At 33.4% G+C, this 11,032-nt stretch overlaps 1 long non-coding RNA gene across 1 annotated transcript; it reads right to left on the reverse strand.

Annotated features, from left to right (window-relative positions):
• Window positions 1-1,032: 1,032 nt before the first annotated feature.
• On the reverse strand, window positions 1,033-9,345 carry LOC143258267 (uncharacterized). The gene is made up of 3 exons (XR_013032244.1): window positions 9,161-9,345; window positions 6,948-7,065; window positions 1,033-1,422 (listed from the first exon to the last, which is right to left on the reverse strand). It is a non-coding gene; the product is annotated as an uncharacterized LOC143258267 (long non-coding RNA).
• Between the last annotated feature and the right edge of the window lie 1,687 nt (window positions 9,346-11,032).

The raw sequence follows: 11,032 nt of genomic DNA on the forward strand, positions 1-11,032 counted from the left end.
CATATTTGAAACTATATTAGAACATTTGTATAGCAGTGCTTTTAATATTGTATGCTTGTTGCATTTCAACTCTGAGCGTAAGAATCACAAATGATATGTTTTTAACGTTATACTAATGCTGGTAGATCTGTCTTAATAACTATGCACACACCATAACAATTATTTTAATATTGTATGAAAGGGTACAATGTTGTTCTGAGCATTGGTCTGTGAATTAGGCGAAACACGTTGTCGAGAAACGACATGACAAATATCGTATGTACGAAACACTATTTATATAAACTCTTTTGATTCTCGAAATTTCTAAGACACCAGATAAGGAATGTAGTGTTTCAAAATGCATTACGTTTAATTCTAATGTCTTATGATAAGTTTTACTGTAGTTATTCTTAGCGAGTTTGTAAAAAACGTGCACACATCATAAGAGTTGTGGTCCATCATATGGCTTCTATAAATAGTGTTCCAATATAGATTCGGTGCTCCACAAAACATCTAAATCATCTTATTAATTATATGTCCAATGATTCAACCCTTATGGATATTAGTATTCGACATTATTTCCTTTATCATTCAAAAATCAGTACCTATGAATCAGAAACGGCGAATTCTTGTAGAGGGCTTTCTAGAAGGATTAATAAAAAATGACAGCCTACAGTGTATGTTTTTTATTACATTAACTAAATATTGTATTATGACTGTGAGGAAAATTTGTTTAGCTAAAAATATCCATTTAAATCTGTTGTCATTTTATAAGGGTCAGTTAAGAAAGAAAATAAGTTTTGATTATTCCAGGTATGTTATTCGTATTGATGTCAATTCTTTCTTTCAATTTTATTCTAAACTTGTTCGTCCTTGTTCACAACGTTACATTATTGTGTGTCCTTTGATGTGAGCAATAACAGATAGTATTAGGTGCATTCAATTGTATATAACTGTGTATTTGATTGTTGTACTTGTTTTGTATGTAATATATGTGATTATGAGGCCTCTTCAAGAGGTTTGTAAATAAATAAAAAATTATTTACAAATATATCGTATGAGAGGCCGATCATTAAATTTTCTAAGTGGTATAAAAAACAGTTATAAGCGATAAATAAACCTATAGATATAAGAAATAACTACCATGGTAATTAACACTAAATGTTTAGCAAGTTGATAATTAATAGCACTAAAATGTCTCGTTATATACACAACAATACATATAAATCACATCCAATTATGTCCATTTGTATTAATTCTTTCACAGCGAACAATTCCTTTCAACGGAAGATCAACAGTCGTTCACAGCGAAGCTTGACTTTCCCCCACGGCCGTCAAATAAACTTCCCTCTCTAGGTGAGGTGACCGCTTCCTCTTCGTTGGGGTTGGGCTAGGTATGATGCTTCCACCTCTCCTCTCCCAAGACAGGGGTGTTTTGTTTCACTATTTAAATGTTAAAAATCACGTAAATTTGGATGTTCTTATCCCATAATGTCACCACCAAGATTGAGAAAAACAACACAATTTTGGCTTCAGTTATTACGTTAACGTTTCACGTACATATTACAAACAGTACCATATAACCTAGTGCTGTTTCATATTTAACCATATCTTGTCTGTGTTTACATAAATAAGTAATTTTTAATACGTAACGTTTATACTACACAAATGATATGTTAAATAAGTCTAGCAGTGGTGGCTGGTTTCTATACTAAAAGCACATATTTATGGGTGAGAGATATTTGGACTCACTTTCATCATGTATGAGGCCCGGCATGGCCAGGTGGTTAAGGCACTCGACTCGTAATCTAAGGGTCGCGACTTCAAATCCCCATCACACCAAACATGCTCGCCCTTTTAGCCGTGGGGGCGTTATAATGTTACGCTCAATTCCACTATTTATTGGTAAAAGAGTAGCCCAAGAGTTGGTGGTGGGTAGTGATAACTAGCTGTCTTCTCTCTAGTTTTACACTGCTAAATTAGGGATGGTTAGGGCAGATAGCCCTCGTGTAACTTTGCGCGAAATTCGAAAACAAACAAACATCATGTCTGATATGATTGTCTATCAAGTAAGCGTAATAGCTCATTTTTACGTGAGTTTTTCCTGAAGTGTGTGAACGATCTGATTATAAGTCTGTCACAGTGTGGCTGTATGTTTGTATAGTTATTCAAGAGGCAGTAACTTGCTGTGCGTGGAACATGGTTTGCACTTATGAGGGCTGAGGTTTCTAGTTTAGTTTTAATTTTGTTTGTTGTAACCTCATTCTATGCAGGGCAGGCATACTAAATTACTGGCCGTGTGAATTGTTTGTATATTTTTAGTATGTTTTGTGGTGTTGACCCTGTGTTCTTTCCAGAATTTTGACCTGGTCCATTCTTCTCCAGATTTTGTTTTTAGTTTCAGTAATGTGCTTTTGCCATGTTAATTTTGAGTCATAGGTGAGACCTAGATAATTTGCTGATACAGTAGTCATAAAAAAGATTTCCTGAAGGTAGACTTCGGTTTTATTTTTGAGATATTTATTTAATTTTGAAAGTTTTAATAATTGTGGTTTTGGTATATTAATTTTTATTCTCTTCCATTGGCAGTATTGTACAGTTTCAATTAAAACGGGTTCTAAGTTTATGAATGCTGTGAAGGGTGCATGGGTACTTTTCTAAACTGCTACAGTGTCAGTGGGCTGAAAGGTATAACAAGAGCTTGTATCGATTAGTGTCTTGTTCTAACATAACTGTTACAGCAGAAAGTAAAACTACCCCAAGAGCTAGAATTGACTACCACACACCAGAATTCCTGACACCTGAGAGCGTGAGCGGAAAACACAAATATAAACAATTCGTCAAGTGGGGCCCCAGTCTGCTGACGATGCGAAGCACCAGCACCAGCCACGCACAAATATATTATCTGATTGACGTATTTTCTCTATGTTTCATCAGAATTTAGATTATTTGTTGGCCTCTTAATGTGAATATATGAAATAATAGCGTGTTCTACGTAGCATAACGCATAATACAGTAAAATATACTATTAATTTTATATATTTTTTATGCAGAAACGACATTGATTGGGAACTGATCGTGAAATCAAATTACGCAGTGAAAGACTAAAACTTCTAATTATGTTGAAAACAACTAGAAAATTAATAGTTTTAGAAATCAGTAACAGTATTTCCCAATAGGATGAATGTTAAAACACCTTGAAAACATTAAAAAACAGTTAGCTATGATATTATTTGTATAAACCACGAAAAATTGTGGTTAACTGTAGAAAACATGGAAAATGGTATACAAATTACTATAAACGATAGTTAGCTAGAGGAAGGATACAAAACAACAAATAAACAACCCGAAAAGATATAAATCTGTGAAACATACTACACATGAAACTACGAAAAAAAAACACTGATATGGGAAACACGTAAAACGTTCCCTATCTCCAAAAAACACATAAAACTGTAAATATACACCATCAATATAAAAAACATCTAAAACGAGAGCTAGCTTTAAAAACACATAAATTGTAAAAAAGATATAACTGATACAGGAAACACGTAAAACGATTGGTATCAGTAAAAATAAATAAAGTGTTAAAACATATCTCTGTTACAGGAAACATGTAAAATGATAACTAGCTGTACAAAATAAATAAACCGTAAAAACATATCACTGATACAGGAAACACGTAATACCATAGCCAGTTGTAAACATTATATAAACCATAAAAACATATCACCGATACAGGAAACACGTAATATGATAGCTAGTTGTAAACATTATACAGCGTGTTCGAAAAGTCACTGTGCATTTATTATGTTTCAATATAGAATACAGGAGGTAAATATGAATGACAATTATAAACAATGTTGAAAGTGACCCTCGTTGGCATCAATACAGGCTTATTTTGTTTCTAAACACCGCTATCAGTTACTGGCTTGAAATAGACTGAATAGACATATGATTACAAAACAGCACAGTGACTTTCCGAACACCCTGTATAAACCGTAAAATCATATCTTTAATACAGGAAACACGTAAAACGATAATAAATAATTATTTCTATAATAATAAAAGAAATAATAAACTATATTGTGAAGTGTTTTCTATATAATCTGTAATTTTTAATGTAATGTCCATAATAAACTATATTGTGAAGTGTTTTCTATATAATCTGTAATTTTTAATGTAATGTCCATAATAAACTATAGTGTGAGTGTTTTCTATATAATCTGTAATTTTTTACCGCTACTACTTTGCTTGATACATGTATTTATCTACATTACAGCATGTTTTATATTCCTCATTATTACATGTGTTTTATAATATTTAGCAAGCTTTCTGCAGTTAACTGTTGTCTGATATTTGTATACAACTAACTATAGTTTTAGGTATTTTGCTTATCATTTGTTATGTTTTAGAACTCAAAGTCATTAGATACAACAGCAATTTTTACAGTACGTATACGTTTTCTTACAAACCAGTGAGGAAGAAGTACAGTTATATTTGTTTTAAGACTAATAATTAGTGCTATTACGTTTTTAAACTGCATTCCTTTTCTAGATCGTTAGAAATATTAAAGGACCAAACGCGTCTATATTAATAATTTCCCAACCACTATATATATCATTTCCACTGTTGACAGAAAATATGTAAAAGAATACGATGAAAGTGATAGATAACCGTAGACTACATACAAAAACGTGCCAAAAAAAAAAGGTGCATTACTCACATCAATAGCTTAACAAACGATGTAAATAATATACCAAACGTTGATTAAGGATGTAAAGCATCTTTGCAACTCGTCAGAACTTTAACGAACCTATAAAGATGTAGTAGGACTAATCCTACGGTTTTGTCACAATAATATTGTAATCATTCCCCACCGGATTTTAAGAACGTTTATAGTCTGAATATGTTGTTCCAAAAGGTCGATCTGATGAAGACCGTATAAAATTAAAGTCAGAGGATGATGGGTCAAGACTATGTGAGAAATGAGGAAGGACTTCATATCTTGGCTTCTTGATAGCACTCGTCACATTGTATCTGTCACTAGCAAGTTGCACGTGAAATCTATCATCAAATGAATATCGAAGTATTAATACTTGATTTGTCAACTTGCTCTAATCTAGTGTGTGCAAAATAAATTTATACTTCCTTCTAAACAAATCATGTATACGAATAGTTTCAGCTTTAATGAAGTTCGTATCGACACCACTAAGTGTGTATATATATATATATTATGAACAATTAAGAAGCCTTTTTAGTCTAAGCTCGCCCTTCCCATTTTTTTCAACAAACAGAAAACTAATCACTGAAGCTACCCCTAATTTTCCAGACATTCACAATTTATTTTCTTACACAGCTATGCACTTAGATCCTCTACTGCTTTAGAATAAAAGTTGTTTCATTTACTGATCATCACAATAAAGGAAAAAAACTCACTTTGAGATGTGCGAAATTTATTGTCTTGCTATTCTTAGAATTCCACCATTGGTTCTTATTCAGTTTGAAAAACTATATTACTCTGATCCTTTGAGTACAATAAAACATGATCTCAACTTTCTCACATGTCCACTCTTTTAGAAGACTTTGGTAAAGGCTGGTGGTTAGTGCAATCAACTTAAAATCTAAGTGTCTAGAGTTCGAGCCCCATTCTTTAATACTCTCGCTCTTTCAGCTTTGGGAGCACAAGAATGTTATAGTCAATTCTACAATTTGTTGATAAAGAGTAGCCAAAGAGGTAGCGGTGAGTGATGCTGACTAGCTGCCTTCCTTCTAGCCTATCAATGAAAAATTATTAGACGTCTAACGAAGATAGTCCTCACGTGGCTTTGGGCGAAACTTAAAATAAACAAATTCTATGAAGCTCCCTTACAAAATATTCTTTGTAAGATAAGAATACTAAACCTGTAAACTTTACTCCAAATAAGACTAACTTGTAGCAAACAAAATAAAATATTCTTGACTAAGAGCTATACATTTGATTGTGGTTTAATATTCATATTCTACAGAATACTTTATATTTAGCCTGGCATGGCCAAGCGCGTAAGGCGTGCCACTCGTAATCCGAAGGTCGCGGGTTCGTGCCCGCGTCGCGCTAAACATGCTCGCCCTCCCAGCCGTGGTGGCGTATAATGTTACGGTCAATACCACTATTCGTTGGTAAAAGAGTAGCCCAAGAGTTGGCGGTGGGTGGTGATGACTAGCTGCCTTCCCTCTAGTTTTACACTGCTAAATTATGGACGGCTAGCACAGATATAGCCCTCGAGTAGCTTTGTGCGAAATTCCAAAACAAACAAGGATTATATTTAGAGCTAGACAATTACATTAATTCTTTTAAAATATATAAGTTTCCATGTTCTTGTATCTAAAAGCTTTTAATAGTACATTAAATTATTTAGAAGTGGAATATTTGAAAGAAACAAAAGATAAAAAGTATAAAGAAAGAAGCATTTTATAACCAAGCGTCATATCTTAGCACTGAGGTTAAATACCTCATTAAAACCATGTCATTATAAACCATACTGCTACATCTAGTCCTACCCTAACTGAAAACACTGCATCTTGAAAAATAACAACATAGTGTCCATTGCAAAAGCTCCAATGTAATGTTTTCATGTCGAAAGCAAACTATTTCTTCGTGTTACTGTCCATAAGTTAATTAGTGCATGAGATAATGATGTTGCAGCTCCCGTTTCAACACTCTGATCTCAGAGAAATCCTGATGTGCTTCATTGGGCAACTTCATCAGTATGTTTTTGTATGAAATAGCTAGAAAACCCGTTTCATTCTCCAGGTGCTTGAGATTCACGCCAGAAGAACAGATTTGTTATGAAAGCAGCTTTGGTAAGCAGGAATCGTGTCATATTACCATATGTGGGTCTTTCTTAATTATATTATCATAATATGTACTATTGCCTAGAATATATCAATGACTTTTGCTATTGACCAATGTGATCATGGATCCTCACCTTTTACAAAATGCCACACTTTCTTTCACACACCTGAGATACAGCTTGTTGAAGGATGGTCTTTTTCTGCATGGTCTTGGTGGGTAAAGTTGATCCTTTTCATATTTCTCCAATGCATCTAAGTACAAGAGATATCCTCACCTTTGAAATTTAAATTATGATATCAACACATTTTATGATAGAAGTGTATGAATATTTTACATCAGAAAGGACTGTTCCATTCTTAGTACAAAAGTGGTCAATATTTGGTAACATCATGCTTTTTATAAATGCCGATTAATATCAAATATAGTTTTGGTGTCTTAATCGGCTTGATTGCCACACAACTTGTTAGTTTTCATATAAAGTTCTAATATAACATACTCAACTCTGTATAATAAAGAATGATGAACTTAACATTTTCTATTCCTAGAAAAAAGTGATAATATAACAGAAGACTATTTGACCATTTAAGATCATCCGTTACGTAAACAGAAGTAGATAATAAATGACCAATGACAAAATCTTCTGAAGAGAGCGTTGGGAATCATCCAATTTAAGCATCTTCTGTTTCTTTGTTGTGTGAATATATTAAAACAAGTGTGGATTCAGAGATTTTTTATAGAATCACCATAATTCCATATCATTTTCAAATTATCTTTGATTTTTTATGAATTATGTCACTACTCATGTTTCTAGTGTTTAGTGTACCTACATTGGTAAAAATATTACTAAAACATAATCATTTTCATTAGATTCACTAATAGCGAGTTTCTTAAGTGTAATATCTATAATTACTGGACAATGTTTTTGTCATCTCCATTGAAAATAGGAGTTACATTAGCTAACTTTCAATCACCTGTCATCTGCCTATTATTCAAGGATCTATGAAAAGTAGTGGCAAGTGGCTTATGTATTGGACCCTTAACTTTCTTCCAAATCTCTGTGGAAATGTTATAAGGCTTTCCCATTCTTTAAACTTCTCAGTTTTTTATTAACAGGATCAGAATTAATGTGATCACTTTGTTTTATTTTATTTCCATCTAGCAGTGTTTCAGGATGAGGAATGTTTCTTATTCTTTTATTAGTGAAAATAGAACAAAAAGGTAGAATTCAGCAACTCATCCATTTCATAATCATCAGATATGAGACTCTCTGTATCATACCTCAAAGATCCAACTTCCATCTTCGCATTTTGCTTACCCTTAATGTATTTAAAGAAATTCTTGCTCTTAATTTTTAAATTTTCAGCCAACCTTTTTGTATATAGTTTTTAGATTTAATAATTTCCCATTTGATCAACTACCTTGACCTTCTACAGTTATCTAGATCTCTCATTATAGCAGCCAGTTAGTCATGATACTTTTATCTAAGTTTAGCCTTCATAGTTTTTTGTGAGCCAGTCTGTTTTTTTTTCTTACAGCTGCACTTTTATCGATATAGACCTATTTTGGATATTTAAAAATTCATTTTTAAAAGTTTATAGTTTTACTCAGTATCCTCACTGAATTCAGTTTCACCATTCACAATAGATAACTCTTGTCTCTTCCCTTGAAAATTTATTTTTTAAGTCTAGAATCATGTTATTTTTCTTTATCTCCATATGTTAACATTGAACAATGATAATTTGCACCCAGAATTTCCGAAAATACTCACTCTATCAACCACTTATATATATAAGTTAACAATAAAAGAAAAATAGCATTGTTTCTTGTAGGTTCCTTGACCAATTTTGGAAATTAACCATCATCAACAGTTTTGAAAACACCTGTTGCATTCATGACTAGACTTTACTATTTTTCAGTTTTTATGCCTGAAATTAAAATACCCATATTAATAACTTCTTTAACAACTGAATTTTTTATCTTACTTGAGGGTTTCTCATTAATTTTACAAGTTTCTTATGGTCATCTCTAATAAATTCTATTTAGAGGCCTTCTGGTCTTATAACTGCTAACAGAAACCAAACTAGATTCAATCTCATTGCTGTTAGCTGGGATATAGTGTACTCTCATTTTATATACAAAGTCACTCAGCATTTTATTTTTAGTATTCTATGCCTATTAGATAACTCATGACTCTGTATTTTAAATAAATTCCAGTCATCAAAATTGTCTGGATTTAACCAGGTTTCAGCTAATCACACTGTATCAAAATCCTCTATTCCTACTAATGCTATGAAGTCTAATATTTTTTCTTATACAGTTTAGCTTATCATTAAAACTGCTTCTCACCTCTATATCCCAAAGAGCCGTTAAGTTAATTCGTTAACTCCCACATACTGCCAGGAAATTGTTTACACATGCTACAAGCCTTGATAATAGCTCTCGCTTCCACACATGTCAATGGGCAATAAACTACCATATGGCGTAATCAACATTAGACTTTAGCTTTCCTAGCAGGAAAATAACGCATTTTCCATTCAAAGTAATTCCCAAGAGTGGTAGCATGTAAATAGAGGTCATTTCCATAATTATATACAAACACCGATACCAAAAGTTAAATTTATTGGTTAGAAACTTTATTAAATTTGCTTCAGTTTTATTTTATTTCATTTGATTTTTCATTTTTCGAAGCATATGTCCTGTTCTTCAGTCCAACATATGTCTTTCATTTAATACTCTTCAAGATCATCGTTTGATCTGTGTATCATTATAGTACTCATTTTGTTTTTCATCTGATAACAAAATCTGTCTTCTAAGTATTTTCTAAAAAACAGGTCTTCACAACAACTGCAACGTTGTGTATTAACTGAATCATATATTCATGTTCTCATATTTTTAAATCTCCCGATATTTTAAATACTCCTTTAAAAGAGTCATCCATCACTGTAATAGTGTTTGTTTGTTTGTTTGTTTTTGTAATTTCGCACAAAGCTACTCGAGGGCTATCTGTGCTAGCCGTCCCTAATTTAGCAGTGTAAGACTAGAGGGAAAGCAGCTAGTCATCACCACCCACCGCCAACTCTTGGGCTACTCTTTTACCAACGAATAGTGGGATTGACCGTCACATTATACGCCCCCACGGCTGGGAGGGCGAGCATGTTTGGCGCGAACCCGCGACCCTCAGATTACGAGTCGCACGCCTTACGCGCTTGGCCATGCCAGGCCTTCTGTAATAGTGACATAAACACTTTAATAGTAATATATTAGTTCTATTGTGCACCATATGGTTGATTTTCTTCTGATTCCAGAACTGTGATTTTCAATCTGCTGTTTTTTGTTACTTCAGCTTGACAAATCCCAACTTATAAGTGTTTCCATATGTAGTTTTGCACTTTAATCCTTCTTCCCAATGTGGATAAGGTGAATCTCCTTTTGTCCCTCACTGCTTGGAATTCATAAGTATGTCTCTTTTCTTTTTATATAGAAATGTTGAACCTTCAGCTCCCTTGTTGCATGACCCTCCTTCATTTTCTTTCTCTTCTTCTGTTCATCTTCATCTTTTACTTAACTTTTTTGTTCATTTTCATGCTTCACATTTTACTGGAGATTTTCATTGCAATCCTAGCATCTTCACTCTGGTAACTTCCACTTATCTGTTTTCTACATTATCCTCAGTTTTCTTTCATTCTGTCCAGTTACCTTAGTTTCTTTGTTCTGGAATGTACTTTATCAAGTTTCTTTACTTTTGCCTTCCTCAGTATCCTCTCCATGTTATCCATTTTTTGGAGGATATTTATTATGCATTGACATTTGAAACTGATGCAGCTATTCAGAAGTCATGTTTCCTCACTCTGATTTCTTGCTGTTAGCCTCACCAGGTTTCTCATCATATATGGTCTTGTGGAGTTGTCCCTTCTATATTCCTTGTCTCTTGGTGCTATCCATGATTCCCCCTTTTTGAGGGATGGTAATCATGGGTCTGGGAGGCAATTTCTCTCTGGAGCCACCACTTAGTTCCAGCCCTGTGGAAGCTCAGTTCACCCTTTTTGTCCACTGGTGGACTCCCTTTTTACAGCCTACTGAATTTTTCACGAACTTTATCATGCATGTATTTTTCCTGTACTTCTACTCTACACCTAACCTATTTCAAATGCCATGGGACAGTTGTTAAATCTCACTCTAGGGTTTTACTTCTGCCTTTATATTATTCTTACAAAGATA

Source organism: Tachypleus tridentatus, chromosome 7, assembly GCF_004210375.1.
Source record: "Tachypleus tridentatus isolate NWPU-2018 chromosome 7, ASM421037v1, whole genome shotgun sequence".
NCBI classification, from domain to species: domain Eukaryota; kingdom Metazoa; phylum Arthropoda; class Merostomata; order Xiphosura; family Limulidae; genus Tachypleus; species Tachypleus tridentatus.